The sequence below is a fragment of the Lagenorhynchus albirostris genome, chromosome 13 (assembly GCF_949774975.1).
Source record: "Lagenorhynchus albirostris chromosome 13, mLagAlb1.1, whole genome shotgun sequence".
In the NCBI taxonomy this organism is placed as follows: Eukaryota; Metazoa; Chordata; class Mammalia; order Artiodactyla; family Delphinidae; genus Lagenorhynchus; species Lagenorhynchus albirostris.
Window position 1 is genome coordinate 69,680,155 of NC_083107.1, and position 14,438 is coordinate 69,694,592.

The window sequence follows — 14,438 nt, forward strand, 5'->3', positions numbered from 1 at the left end:
CCCGCAGAAGGCAAGTTTACTCCGCCCGCCCGGAACCCGGCCGCAGGGGGCGGGCCTCGAGGGGAACTCTGCCCGCTGGCCCGCCCCCTCCTCGGCGCGGCGGAAGCTCCGCCCCCAGCCGCGCGCTCGCGCAGGCGGCGCGTGCCCGGCCCCCGCCCTGCGCCCTCGCGCCCCCGCGCCCTCGCGCCCTCGCACCGGGGGCGGGCTCGCTGCGCGTGCCGGGCGGGGAAGCGGCTCGAGCCGGGTTCCTGAGAACGTTCGCCGCGGGGGCGGCTCCGGGGCCTGAGCGGGCGCCGCCACCGCCTCAGCCTCGGAGGCCGGGCCGGAGGAGGCGGAGGAGGCTGCGGCCGCCGGAGACCTTTTCGACGCCCCCAGCTCCGGCCGGGAAGTGAGTACTGCGGGGGTTTGTGGCGGCAGCCGCAGGCTGCGGGAGAGGAGCGCGGTGCCAGAGCCTCGCGCCCGCGAGAAGCGGGAAGGAGCCCGCGCAGCGCCCTTACCTCGGGAGCCTGCGGGGGTGCAGGGCCGGGAGCGGCGGAGACGGCGCGCGGGGAGCCGGGGCCGCTGCACAGCGCGCGCTGTGAGGGGAGACGGCGCCGCGCGCCCGGACCTGGAGGGGCGAGCGCGGGGGATGGAGCGGAGCTCCGGGCCGCCGCCGCCGGGCTCTGAGCCCCGGGCCGCGGAGGGGGCTCCGGGGTCCCGAGCGCGCTTTAGTCGTAGGGCGCCGAGCCGGGGTGCGGGCGTAGGGCTGATGCTGCCCGTGCCCGGCTCGCAGGGAGGAGGCTCTGCCTTAGGTGTTTAAGGGGGCGAAGGAGGCAGGTCCTGGCAGAGGGCAGGTGAGGCAGGCAGGCCCTGGCAGAGGGAAAGGAATTTATTTCACATCACCTCAAAACACTCTTTCCGGAGGCACCTGTCAGTGAACCTGTGCACCGAGGTCACCCGTTAAAGGAAAGTGTCCTGAGAGGAGGAAGGATGCAGCTAACGAATGCTTGCTGTTAAATTCCTGTGCCAGGCCTTGGGATTAGGGAGACCTTCCAGCAGCCTCAGCAAACGTTTATTGGTTAGGTACCTTGGGTAGAGAGCCGTGGTCAGCACTGGGGCCACAAAATTGTGTAAAACACAACCATCATTTGCTCTTTAAGTGCTGGCAATTCGGTTGTAAAGGTATGCGTATGAAGTACAAAGCAACATTGAATTTTGTCTCATCCACTTTAGGTCTCTTTTCCCCAGTATTGGGAAATTGGAGCCATAAAATTGCTTGCTTTGAGGATTAAAGCAGGAGGGTCAAAGAAGCTTGTGGGAGGTACTTGGGAGAGTTTTGAAGGAACTTCTGCGTAACACTTAAAGAGAGAGAAGGGAAACGGAAATTGGAAAGAGAAAAGAAGTTACCTTTCTTCCCGGGTAGAATGAAGCTCCATGACTATTAACTGCTAAATCCTCAGTGACAAGAACGGTGCCTGACCCACAGCAGGCACTAAATACCTACGTATTATTGCCTGAATGAATGAACCAAGCAAGGTTTTGCTCTATTTTACACAGAGCACTATTGATAAGTCTGGTGTTAGGGATGGCTGAATGGACTTCCCTTGTTCCTCCGGTTCTCTTTTTTTTTTTTTTCCGTGTGAGGTAACCCAGGTTCTTAGGTCTGGGCATTTAAAGTGATGGCTAAGGTGATGGAGTTGTCATATCTTGTGGTCATGCTGCCACTTTCACATCTTTATTGCATGTTGGCTGCCAGGAGCTTACTCCTTGGGCCCTTGCTTCAAATCATCCCGTTCTGGCCCTTTTCTATCACTTGAGGAAGGAGAGTACTTTTGTCTAGAAAACACTTTTTCATTTTTATCTTGGTTCTTGGATCTTAGATCTGTCATAAGAGGATGTACCTCTGCTCTTCTGTAAGGGCTGGGATTCTGCCTTTTTTCTGCCTTGGTTGGATTTCTGGACTCTCGAGCTCCAGGCTGCTGTTTCAGTTGCCTGGGTTGCAGTGCCTGTTGGGTTACTTTGCCTGCCAAATTAAAACTTGACCTTTTATGAGTTCTGTGAGAATTTTTATCGTACATAAGTGGAATTACTTTTGAAGGGGGTTGTGTAGTCAAGGTAGTGTTGGCAAGGCTTTTGAGTGTCCACTATGTGTGAGAGACAAAATTTCTACTTAGTTAGGAAATCAGATTTAAAACCAATAGAATGCCAAGTTACCACTTGTTTTATATCTTTAGTATAAATCTCTCAGGACCTATGTTTCCTTATATAAAAATAAAATATTAATTCAAATTTGGCATTGTGTAGTAAGCCTTGAAGAACTAAGTTAATTTCTCTTTAGTTTTATGACTGTGTACTTAAGAGTCCAACCAGCAGGTGTCTACTAGTTCTTATTTTGGGATGCCTAGGTCCTGTAATTTTGGATGCCTTGTTCTAGGTTTTCTCAGTGATATTGTATTTTATTTATTTATATATTTAATTTACATTTATTTCAAAATCAGCTTTACTGATGTCTGCACAGATGTCCTGTGCAGAGCTGGTCTAGTGGGGTTATGTCTGATAAACCCACTGTAAGTTGAAAGTACGGTAAGTTGAAAATGCATTTAATACACCCAATCTACCGAACATCATAGCTTAGGCTAGCCTACCTTAAACATGCTCAGAACACTTACATTAGCCTACAGTTGGGCAAAACCATCTAACACAATGCCTATTTCATAATAAACTGTTGAATGTCTCATGTAATTTACTGAATACCGTACTGAAAGTGAAAAACAGAATGGTTGTAAGTATCTGGGTTGTTTACTCTTGTGGCTGACCAGGAGCTGTGGCTCATTGCCGCTGCCCAGCATCACGGGAGAGTATCATACTGCATATTGCTAGCCAGGGAAAGGATCAAAATTCAGATTTGAAGTACAGTTTCTACTGCATGTGTATTGCTTTCGCACCGTCTAAAGTCAAACCATTGTAAGTTGGGGACTGGCTATACTTTGTAACCACTATCTCAATCAAGATATAGAAATTTACATCACGGTAGAAACTCCCTCATGCTGGTTTGCAGTAAATACTCTTATCACCTCTCATTTTATTTATTTCTAGTTATACAAGTATCAGGGCTGTGGCATCTAGTGCAGGAAGTATACTGCCCAATTTTAGGGGATGCCATTCACATCGGAGTGCCTGTGAATGGCAGCTCCTGGAGTTGTATTGTGCAGTCTGGGGCTGTGTACTGCAGCTCTGCAAATGGCTCATGAATGCACACTGTCTTATTAAATGCTCAAACATTACAGACAGAATACAAGGCTCCTTGACCCGCTCCCTTCTCCACCAAAACGGCAGTTATCAGTTTGTTGTGATCCTTCCAGACCTTTCTCTATGCATTTTCATCTATATATAGATAATACGGGAAGAAGTAGGGTTTCCTCCGATGCCCACATTAATGACATGATACTGTAGACACTGGTCTGCAACTTCTTCCTAACAGAATGTCTGAGATCTTTCCATGATGGAACATAAAGATCTACCTGGTTCTTCTTGACTACTACACAATACCATACATAGTATATATTGTACTGTAGTTTATTTAATCCTCTCCTCATTAATGTCCATTAAAGCTGTTTGCCATTTCACCATTGCTGCAGTGAATGAAAAGTAGAATTGCTGGGTCAAAGGGGTGCATGCTTTAAATTAATTGATGGAGGTTTAACCATGTTGCCACTTGTGGATCTGGTTCATTTATTTTTAAAAGCTGAGTAGTGTTCAGTTGTAGACTTAAATCACTGTTTATGTATCCTCCACTAACTGTGGGGCAGTTAGGTTACTTTGGATACTAATTCATTGCTGGATTTATGTGTTGCCAAAGCATCCTGCCAGTCTGAGGCTTGCCTTTTCCTTTTGTTAACAATGTCTTTAGTTGTATACAAGTTTTACATTTTAATGTTATATTTATGGAAAATTTTACACTAAATTAACAAAATTTGTTTCTGTGTCTGGTTTAAGTAAATTTTCTCTACCCCAGGGTGTGAATTCTATATATCTGTATTTTCTTCTAAAATTAAAAAAGAAGTTTTGCTTTCTGTGTGGAATTTCTATATGGTGTAATGAAGTGATATATATATTTTTTAATTTGGAAAACCAGTTTTTCAGCACTTTCCCTCATTTTTTTTTATTGTGGCAAAATATACACAACATAAAATTTACTATTTTAACCATTTTTAATTGTACAGTTCTGTGGCATTAAGTACATTTACATTGTTGTATAAACATCACTGTCCATTTCCAGAACATTTTATCTTTCTCAGCTGAAACTCTGTATCCATTAAACACTGATTCCGCATTCTTTTCTCCCTCCAGCCCCTGGCAACCACCATTCTGCTTTCTGTCTCTGTGAAGTTGACTACTCTCGGCACCTTCTATAAGTGGAATCATACAGTATTTGTCCTTTTGTGTCTGGCTTATTTCATTTAGCATAATGTCTTCAGAGTTCATCTATATTTTGACCCCGCCTCGAGGCTTGTGGAATCTTAGTTCCCTGACTAGGGATTGAACCCAGGCGCTCGACATTGAAAATGCCAAGTCCTAACCACTGGACCTCCAGGGAATTCCCAGGATTTCCTTATTTTTTAAGGCTGAATACTATTCTGTTGTATGCATACATTATGTTTGCTTATTCATTCATCCATCAATGGACACTTGGGTTGCTTCTGTCTTTTGGCTATTGTGAATAATGCCGCTATGAACATGGGTGTGCAAATATCTGTTCAAATCCCTGCTTTCAATTCTTTTGTGTATACACCCAGAAGTGGAACTGTCCATGATATTAAAAAAATTATGTGCATAACTGAATATGACCAAAATGGGTGGATAGTACAGAGAGTTCCTATAAACCCCCTCTTCTTCAGGGGCACTTTCCCGTTATTAACATCTTGCATTAGTGTGGTACATTTGTTACAACTGATGAATAAATATTGATACGTTATTATTAACTTAAGTTCATGGTTTATATTAGGCTTCTGCTCTTTGTGTTGTACAGTTCTATGGGTTTTGACAAATGCAAAATGTTATCACATGACATTTCATGTAATGTCATTGCAGTATCATGCAGAATAATTTCATTGCTCTAAAATCCCCTGTATTCCACCCATTCATTCCCCCCTCCCTCCTGCTGAGCTGATAACAACTGATCATTTTACTGTGTCTATAGTTTTTGGTTTTTTAAAATAAATTTATTTATTTTATTTTTGGCTGCATTGGGTCTTTGTTGCTGCGCGCGGGCTTTTCTCTAGTTGCGGCAAGCGGGGGCTACACTTGGTTGTGGTGCGCGGGCTTCTCATTGCGGTGGCTTCTCTTGTTGCGGAGCATGGGCTCTAGGCGCGTGGACTTCAGTAGTTGTGGCACATGGGCTCACTAGTTGTGGCTCGCGGGCTCTAGAGCGCTGGCTCAGTAGTTGTGGCGCATGGGCTTAGTTGCTCCGTGGCATGTGGGATCTTCCCGGCCAGGGCTCAAACCCGTGTCCCCTGCATTGGCAGGCAGGTTCTTAACCACTGTGCCACCAGGGAAGCCTTGTGTCTATAGTTTTGCCTTTTCCAGAGTGTCATATGGCTTGGATCATGCAGTATTCTAGGCTTTCAGACTGGTCTCTTTCACTTAGCATTATGCCTTTACATTTCCTCTGTCTTTTCTTGGCTTGATAGCTCATTTCTTTTTATTGCCGAATAATATTTCATCATATGAAAGTGCCACAGTTTGTTTATCCATTCATCTATTGAAGGACATCTTGGTTACTTCTAGTTTTTGGCAGTTATGAGTAAGCTTCTATAAATATTCATGTGCAGGTTTTTGTGTGGACATAAGTTTTCAGCTTTCTTGTGTAAATACCTAGGAGCGTGATTGCTGGATCGTATGGTAAAGGTATCTTTAGCTTTGTAAGAAACTGCCTGTCCAATTTTGCATTCCCAATAATTTTAAAATTGTATATCCTAGCACCCTAAATGTACTTAAAAAAAAATCTTTGTCAGACTGTTCTGTAAAATTAAACCGCATCTGGTATGAATTTATATTCTAATTGTTGCTTTTGTTGGCTGTCTTTCTTAGCATTATACTTCTTTATATATATATATATATTTTTTTTTTGCGGTACGCGGGCCTCTCACTGTTGTGGCCTCTCCCGTTGCGGAGCACAGGCTCCGGACGCACAGGCTCAGCGGCCATGGCTCACGGGCCTAGCCGCTCTGCGGCATGTGGGATCTTCCCAGACCGGAGCACGAACCCGTGACCCCTACATCGGCAGGCAGACTCTCAACCACTGCGCCACCAGGGAAGCCCTCTTTATGTGTTTTGAAGTTTTGATTTACAGACTTATTTGAGGGTGAGTACTTTTGCTTTTGTTTCTCTTATTTCTGTGCTCACCCTTCTCTGTGTGGCGATATTTCAGGTGCTTCCACTGATTGGACTCTAGTCAAGAAATCAGATATGATAATGGTCAGGGTCCTGCTCTTTGAGGTAATTTGGGCTATTTTAGATCTGCTCACAGAGTGTGTGAATGTCTTGGTTCATTTCCTGGTCATGAGGCTGTGTTTTTATCTTCTCACTTTTCAGAGTCCAGAGCACCACATAAACCATAGTTCTAGGCAGAGACTGACAGCAGTACTTTTTCACTTCCTTTCAGCTCTAGCCTCATCCTTGGCTTTAAGCAGTGAATCTGGCTCAGATGTCTCCTGTTTCTCCACCTCTTTCACTCTGTCACTGTTGCCCTGAAGGAAGTATACACCTGCTTCTAGACTCAGAGTCCAGCAAGCCTGTAGCTTCAGTCCTGCTCACAGTTTTGTGTATCTGTTCTGTTTCTGATCCACGTGGAGGGTTGTCTTGTTTTTGAGCCTTTTTAGTAACTTAAAAAATATATTTAAACATATCTATTACTGTGTATTTGGAGCAGAGGGGATGCATTGAAGTGTTTACTTACTGGGCTGCTTTGACTAGAAGACTTAATTGACCAGGCTTCTTTCTAAACTTGATACCACTTATCTTGTTTTCTGTGTTATTGCAATGCCTAGACCCTCCAGTGCAAAAGTTGAATAGCAGTGATGATAATGGGCATTTTAATCTTTTTCCTGAATGGGAATGCTTCCAGTGTTTCACTGTTAGATATGATACTTACTAAAGGTTTCTGGTAGGTGTCTTTTGTCAATTTGAGGAGGTTTCCTTCTATTCTTGGTTTATATTTTTACTGGGTGTTGAATTTTATTGCTTTTTGGCATTTGTTGAAATTATCATTGATTTCTCTTTAATATGTTAAGAGTAGGACAGACCTTTCTGAGTTGCAGATAACTGAGAGAAACAGATACATTGTATTTGATTTACTTGTTAATACATTTTTAACAACCAAAAAATGAACTTTTAAAGAAAACACATTTTGATCTTGAATTTTTGTATATTAACAATATTACGTATAAGCTATATATTATAATAATATATATATATGCTATACATTATGGCATTTCAGCAATAACTAGGTTTGGACCAAATATTCCTGTAACTAAGCCTCACTATAATCCAATAGTGTACAGTAAAAAAAATTTTTTTTGGGTGGGAGTAACTTTAGGGACTCTATAAGGACTTTTTCAGTCCCTAACCATTCAGGCTTCTTCCTGGCTTCTTTTTCTAGACTCTTTACTCTCTCCTTTTAATTTTTATCTCTGCTTGCTCTGTCTCCTCTTGCCAGAGAGAGACTTTCTTCTGCAAGTAATAACAACTGTTATTTAGTGTGAGGCTACTGTATTCAAGAGATTTTCATAGATAATGGCTACACTGTAATCTTTACCACTGTGGAAGCTAGGTATGGTATCTCCAGTGTTTGGGTGAGGAAATTGAGCTCAGAGAAGTTAAAACTTGTTTAGGGCCACACAGCTAATCAGTGACAGGAGTGATATTTGAACCAGGTCCAACTTCAAAGCCCATATTCTTTCTATATGCTCTCTCTAAACAAGACTTTTATGTACCAAGTTCAACTTGGGTTTTGTTTTTTTGGCTTACCCACATGATTCCTACGTGTGGTGATATGACCACTTTGTGTCTCCAATATGATTTGTGTGAAAATTTTCCTTTAGTCAGGTACTTCATTGCTTTTTACTGGTGTGACGTTTTACATGTCCTTGAGCAGTTTCTTAAAATGACTAAACCTTTTTTAACTGCACAAACAAAAATAGAATAAATAGTGTCATGGTTAAGCATGTGGGCTCCGGAGTAAACTATGTTGCTTGGACCTTGAGTTTATTTTCCTTTAACTTTTTAAATATTGTGAAATATTGGCCCTCAAAAAGGTATAGAGAATAAAAATTGTGAATACCTGTGTACACACCACTTAACTTAAGACACTAGGCTCCTTTTAAAGTTGAACCCCTACTGCTTCCCAGTTGTATTCTCCTCCCCTTCTGAGGGAACCACTATTCTGCATTTGATACTTTTCATTCTTGTACATATTTTCATACTTCTATTACATATGTAAGTAGCCCTAAAATGTATATTGTTTTGCATTAAAAAAAACCCCTTTATATTAACAGTATTAATTATATCTTTTTATAACTATTTTTTTTTCTCTCAGTATTGTGAGACTTATCCATATGGATATATGTAGCTCTAGTGCATTTATTTTCTTCACTGAATAGGATTCTGTTATTGGGTATATCACAGTTTTATGTTTTTCTGTGGATTGGCAATTAATGTGTTCTGATTTTATTTGTTACTACAAATAATGCCGCTATTCTTGTCACGTCTCTTTGTGTACACATGCATGTTTTTTAGAGTGTGTACTAGGAGTAAACTACTGGTATGTGTGCCATGCACATCTTCAACTTCCGTGTGTATTGCTAAATTCCACTCTGAAGTAGTTTTCCAATTAACATTCACACCAGCGATGTGTGGCTTCTGTTCCTTCCCTGCCTTGTCACCCGTTGGCGTTTTAGGCTTTATAATTTTTGCAAATCTGCTGGATGTACCATGCAATCTTATTATATTAATCTTACATGTTTTTCTGATTACTAATGAGTTTGAACATTGCTCCGTGTTTTTATTGGCTCTTAAGTTTTCCTCTTCTGTGATTTGCTGGTTTTCATCATTTACCTGTTCTGTTGTGTTGTCTTTTTCAGATTGATTTATAATTTTAAAATACATTTTGGATGCTAATATTTCACATAGATGGCTTCAAAGTTCTTCTTCCAGTTTGTGGCTTCTCTTTTAAAACTTAAAAAAAAAATAGGATCTTTTGGTGCACTTAAGTTTTGGATTTGTGGTTTTAATTTTTTTTTTTTGTGGTTTTAATTTATTGTTTATGAAATTTTACCTACAGACCACAGGCAGAAAAATTATCCTAGTGTCTTCACATGTAGAAAGGTGGTATAATGGACCAGGGGTTAGGGGTTCTGGATTTCTATTTCCATGCCTTTATTGTGAAGTACAACTATAGCCTGAGGCTAGACATTTTATTTATTTGGATGTGCAAAATATGAGACCTGGGTATTTCTAAGCCCTTCCATTCTGATTCTCCATTGCTTTGCCTGTGGTTTTTGTAGCTCATAATTAATCATTACTACCAACATGTTAACTGAAATTAAAGATATGAGAACTTAGAAATGAAATTTTGTTAACATCCAGGATTTTGGTATGAAGGCTGCATGCTGCATATGTGATCAAAAAGAAATACAAATAATTTGATTTAGGTTGGAATACATTTAATTGGTCTTATTTTTTTCACTAATTCCAAAGTCATTTGAAAAAGTAATTCTTATATATCTTTTTAAAACACCCTTTAGGGTTTTTTTTTTAACTATAACTATAGAAATAACTAACAAGGATACTTTGTTCCTGAAATATGACTATGAAAACTAAAGCTTTGTGTCATTTCAAGAATGTACTCTTTTCTTTATTGTTCATGTTTTTATAAATTTATTTATTTTACTTATTTATTATTTTTGGCTGCATTGGATCTTCATTGCTGTGCATGCGTGGGCTTTCTCTAGTTGCGGCGAGTGGGGGCTACTCTTCGTTGCGGTGCGCGGGCTTCTCATTGCGGTGGCTTCTCTTGTTGCGGAGCATGGGCTCTAGGCAAGTGGGCTTCAGTAGTTGTGACACATGGGTTCAGTAGTTATGGCTCATGGGCTCTAGAGCACAGGCTCAGTAATTGTGGCTCATGGGCTTAGTTGCTCTGCGGCACGTGGGATCTTCCTGGACCAGGGTTCGAACCCATGTCCCCTGCATTGGCAGGCAGATTCTTAACCACAGAGCCACCAGGGAAGCCCAGTTCATATGGTTTTAATATTTGCTTATTAGGTAAGTAGTTTAGTATCTTTGCTTAGAACTAAAATTTCGTCTTTATGAACTAAGCAGCCCATGGCAGGTTTTAGGAAAAACTATGAGGTTTGTCTTTAGCAGACTAGAGGTGTCTGTTTCTCCTTTTTGTGCCTTACTTTCCCCCAGTTTTCTTCCTTCCTTCCTTCCTTTTTTCTTTTGGCTGCGGCATGTGACTTGTAGGATCTCAGTTCCCTGATCAGCGATTGAACCTGGGCCATGGCAGTGAAAGTGCTGAATCCTAACCACTAGACCACCAGGGAACTCCCCTGCCCCAATTTTCTTATATTCTATTTTCTGATTCCTTGGGAACACGGCATTTCTAGCTCTTTTACCGCCTTTCAATTTTGTTAAAACCCTTTCTCTATTCCAGACTTTTTTTTTTTTTTTTTTGGCTGCGTTGGGTCTTTGTTGCTGTGCACGGGCTTTCTCTAGTTGCGGCGAGTGGGGGCTACTCTTCATTACGGTGTGCGGGCTTCTCATTGCGGTGGCTTCTCTTGTTGCGGAGCACGGGCTCTAGGTGCGTGGGCTTCAGTAGTTGTGGCACATGGTCTCAGTATTTGTGGCTCGTGGGCTCTAGAGCACAGGCTCAGCAGTTGTGGTGCATGGCCGTAGTTGCTCTGCGGCACGTGGGATCCTCCCGGACCAGGGCTCGAACCCGTGTCCCCTGCATTGGCAGGCAGATTCTTAACCACTGCACCACCAGGGAAGTCCCTCTATTCCAGATTTAAAATGTTGTAAATGATTGATAAAAAAGTATTTTCTCTTCTTCCAGCTCTATATTTTTATACTTTTAAATAAATCAGAAAAACTGTAAATTAAGGAAAAAGAGTCTTGCCAATAGAATTCTAGTCTAGGCATCATTCAAGAGGGTAGTTACATAATAATATCAATAATAATAATAATAGCAGCTAACATTTATTAGGCTCTTGTTTTGTGCCAGGCATTGTGCTAAATGCTTTACATAATTTATTTAACATTTACCACAGGGGATTCCTGGTTAGGACTATGCGCTTCCACTGCAGGGGGCCTGGGTTTGATCCCTGGTTGGGGAACTAAGATCCCGCAAGCTGCCAGTCAAAATCAAAAACACCAGTTACCACAGCCCTGGGAGGTTGTATTTGCTATTCAGAACTCTGTAGTAATGGAGTGCAGTCACTGAATATTTTTTATTGGAACGTAGAGAACTTTTTCAGATTTGTAAAATCAAACAAACAAACCAAAAAACCCAATCTCTAGGGCTTTACCAATGTTTACTTTCCCTGGCTTTTTTTTTTTTTTTAATCTGAAAGACAAGAGAAAAGAAAAGAAGTATTAGGGGAAGGATAGTTGAGAATTTTCCTGAAATAAGCAAGGAAGTTAGTTCTCTTATAGGGGAGTTTGATTAGTTCCAGTTAAGAACGTGTTAGTGACAAGCACAGTGATCTCTGACTTCTAAATTTAAGGAGCATCCAGAGAAAAACTGACAGGAGTTTTGCTGGCAGAAAATGAACTTACACAAGAAGTTTTGACACCTAGGTGCTTTGAAGTAACTGAGAGCTGGAAGTTAAGACATTAACAAAAAGATTCAGGGGAAGTGAGGGTTACTTAACACTTAGGTGTAGTATAGAGACTTTCTGGAAACATTTCTAGAGCCTGCTTTCTTTCCTTTAGTCTTTACTGTGGGATTTACTTAACTTCTGCCTGCAAACAGTCTAGCTCTGGAACACATTGCTTCCCTGACAGGGCTAATGAGGGTCCAGACGTTTTGCTGCACTAGCCTCCTGACCCTGTTTAACTGTGACCTAAGGTCTGCGCAGCACCAGGGCTTGGGGACCTGTATTCTTTCCTGAGTCCTGGAGTCGTCGTGTTTGCCCTGGAGGGGGTGATGTGGCACAATGGAAAGAGAATAGGCTTTATTGTCAGATTGGTTGCCTACTCCACGAATTACTAGCTTTGGAATGTTAGGCCAAGTTAACTAACCACTTAGGCTCTAAATTTCCTCATCTGATTCTGCCATTCACATTCCTTATTTGCTCCTCAAGCCTAGCGCAGTCTCATCTTTTCATTCTAGTTTTTTTTAAGAGTAATGGTTTCCAAAGTGGGAGGCATGCAAAATGATCTTCTAGGCAGGGTATAACAAGAAAAAAAAAGGGCAATTAACTTTACTAATATTTAAATCATAGTTTGACACTTTACTCCGTCTGTATGTCTGATGATATACATCAGGTACGGAAAGTGAGGTAACCTGAAGGGAGGATCATGGGCACGCCACAACCTGGAGGGGCCGACAGTGTGAGCCTCCTTATTTGTTTGCTTACATTCTGTTTGGACATACTACAGTTAACCTCTACCTGGTTTAGGGATCTTTCAGATTATATTATCTGATTTGCATGAAATGAAGCTTGCTGAATGAATAGACAAAGGGCTTAAAAAGATTCCTGCAAAGAATCTGCAGATTGAAGTTTCAGATTCAACTGAAGACTGAAGTGCTAATGCAAGGACACATGAACAGCAGGAAACAAAGGGAGCTGGTACTTCTATTTATATTATGAGCTTGTTTTCAGTCACATGCAAAGTACAAAACAATAATGGTCTAAGCAGATTGAAAAGGAATCACTAAAAAAACCCCAAAAAAAACCCTTAACATTGTTAAAAATACTATTTGATGTATGGGTTTATATATACCATTGAGTATATTGTGCCTTAAGGTATTTGCTTAATGATATTATGAGGCTAATATGGTCAGTTGAGATATTTTAAAATGAAGCATTCCGAATATGAAGACAAACTTACTGAGCTTTTTTCAGTGATGATTATAGTTGTGTGCTAATTACTATCTTTTATTTTTTTTGCCTGCGTCGGGTCTTGGTTGCGGCGTGCGGGCTCTTCGTTGTGGCGTGCGGATTTCTCTCTAGTTGTGGCTCAAGGGTTTCTCTCTAGTTGTGGCACGCGGGCTCCAGAGTGTGTGGGCTCTGTAGTTTGAGGCACTTGGGCTCTAGGTTAGGCGCGCGGGCTTAGTTTCCCCAAGGCATGTGGGATCTTAGTTCCCCGACCAGGGATCAAACCCATGCCCCCTGCATTGGAAGGCGGATTCTTTACCACTGGACTACCAGAGAGGTCCCTGATTAATGTCTTAAAATTTTATTAACTTAATGATATATTTTTGGAAATTTCTTTGGAGATTTCTTACTTCAGGAGTAAAAGACAAAAAGCCATAAACTTTTCTTCTTCCCGTTTTAGTAAAACTGGCTGAAATAATACATAGACAAAAATAACAATTTTAGTTTGGTGACAAACTAAAAATCCATCCTTTGTTAGCAATACTGTTGGGGTACTCGTAGAAGATATTGCTGAGGTTTTGAAATAATAAATATTATACCAAGTTATGGAGTTTGTGAGCGTTTCTGTATATTTCGATAAAAGTTCAGAGGTTATGGTTCTTGGTGTAGTCCATTTTAATAATAAAATGTATGGAGACCTGCCTCTTTAACCCTCCAGACCACTAAAGGAAAGGTTTACCAGAGAATATACTCTAATGACTTAAAATTTTATTATGAAATAGGGCATATAAAGCATAAAGAATAGTACAGTGTACCCACAACCCTGCCTAATAAATAAATCATAGCTAATAGAGTTGGTATTCCTCTGCAGTCACATTATTCTACTTCCACCTCCAGAGGACTTTGCTTTTCTGAATTTGGTGATGCATGTTTTATGTGCACTTGTAAAGAATTTGTATTTTGTCATTATTGGGTGGGTTGTTCCACAAATGTCAATTAGATCTAGTTGGCTGATGGTGAAGTTGAGTCCTTCCATATTCATCTCGACTTTCTACGTGTATTGATCATAGAAGAGTGTTGAAGTCTCCAAGTATAAGTGTATTTGTCTCTTTCTCCTTTCAGTTCTATCAATTTTTGCTTATTTTAAAGCACTGTGGTTAGGTACAGAGACATTTAAGATTATGTCTTATTAAAGAATTCTGTATGTTACAGGCCCAACAATACAATTTTATTGTTTTATCTATATTGTATTGTATTGTTTTATCTATATTGTATTAAAAAGCAATTGTTTTTTAAGTCAGTTAAGAGAATAAAGGAGAAGAAATATGTAATTGTACTGTCTTTAAAAAAATGAACTTT

The 14,438-nt window shown here is 41.1% G+C and overlaps 1 protein-coding gene across 6 annotated transcripts in view; it reads left to right on the forward strand.

Annotated features, from left to right (window-relative positions):
- Nucleotides 1-207: 207 nt before the first annotated feature.
- DTNB (dystrobrevin beta) overlaps nt 208-14,438 on the forward strand; it is a 232,976-nt gene continuing 218,745 nt past the window's right edge. For 3 of the 6 annotated variants that reach the window (XM_060168532.1, XM_060168533.1, XM_060168534.1), the window contains exon 1: nt 208-388. The gene's annotated coding sequence lies outside the window, so the exon portion shown is untranslated. Of the gene's footprint in view, nt 389-6,216; nt 6,344-14,438 lie in introns of those variants that run through there. The other 3 variants (XM_060168529.1, XM_060168531.1, XM_060168530.1) reach the window with 2 other exon arrangements.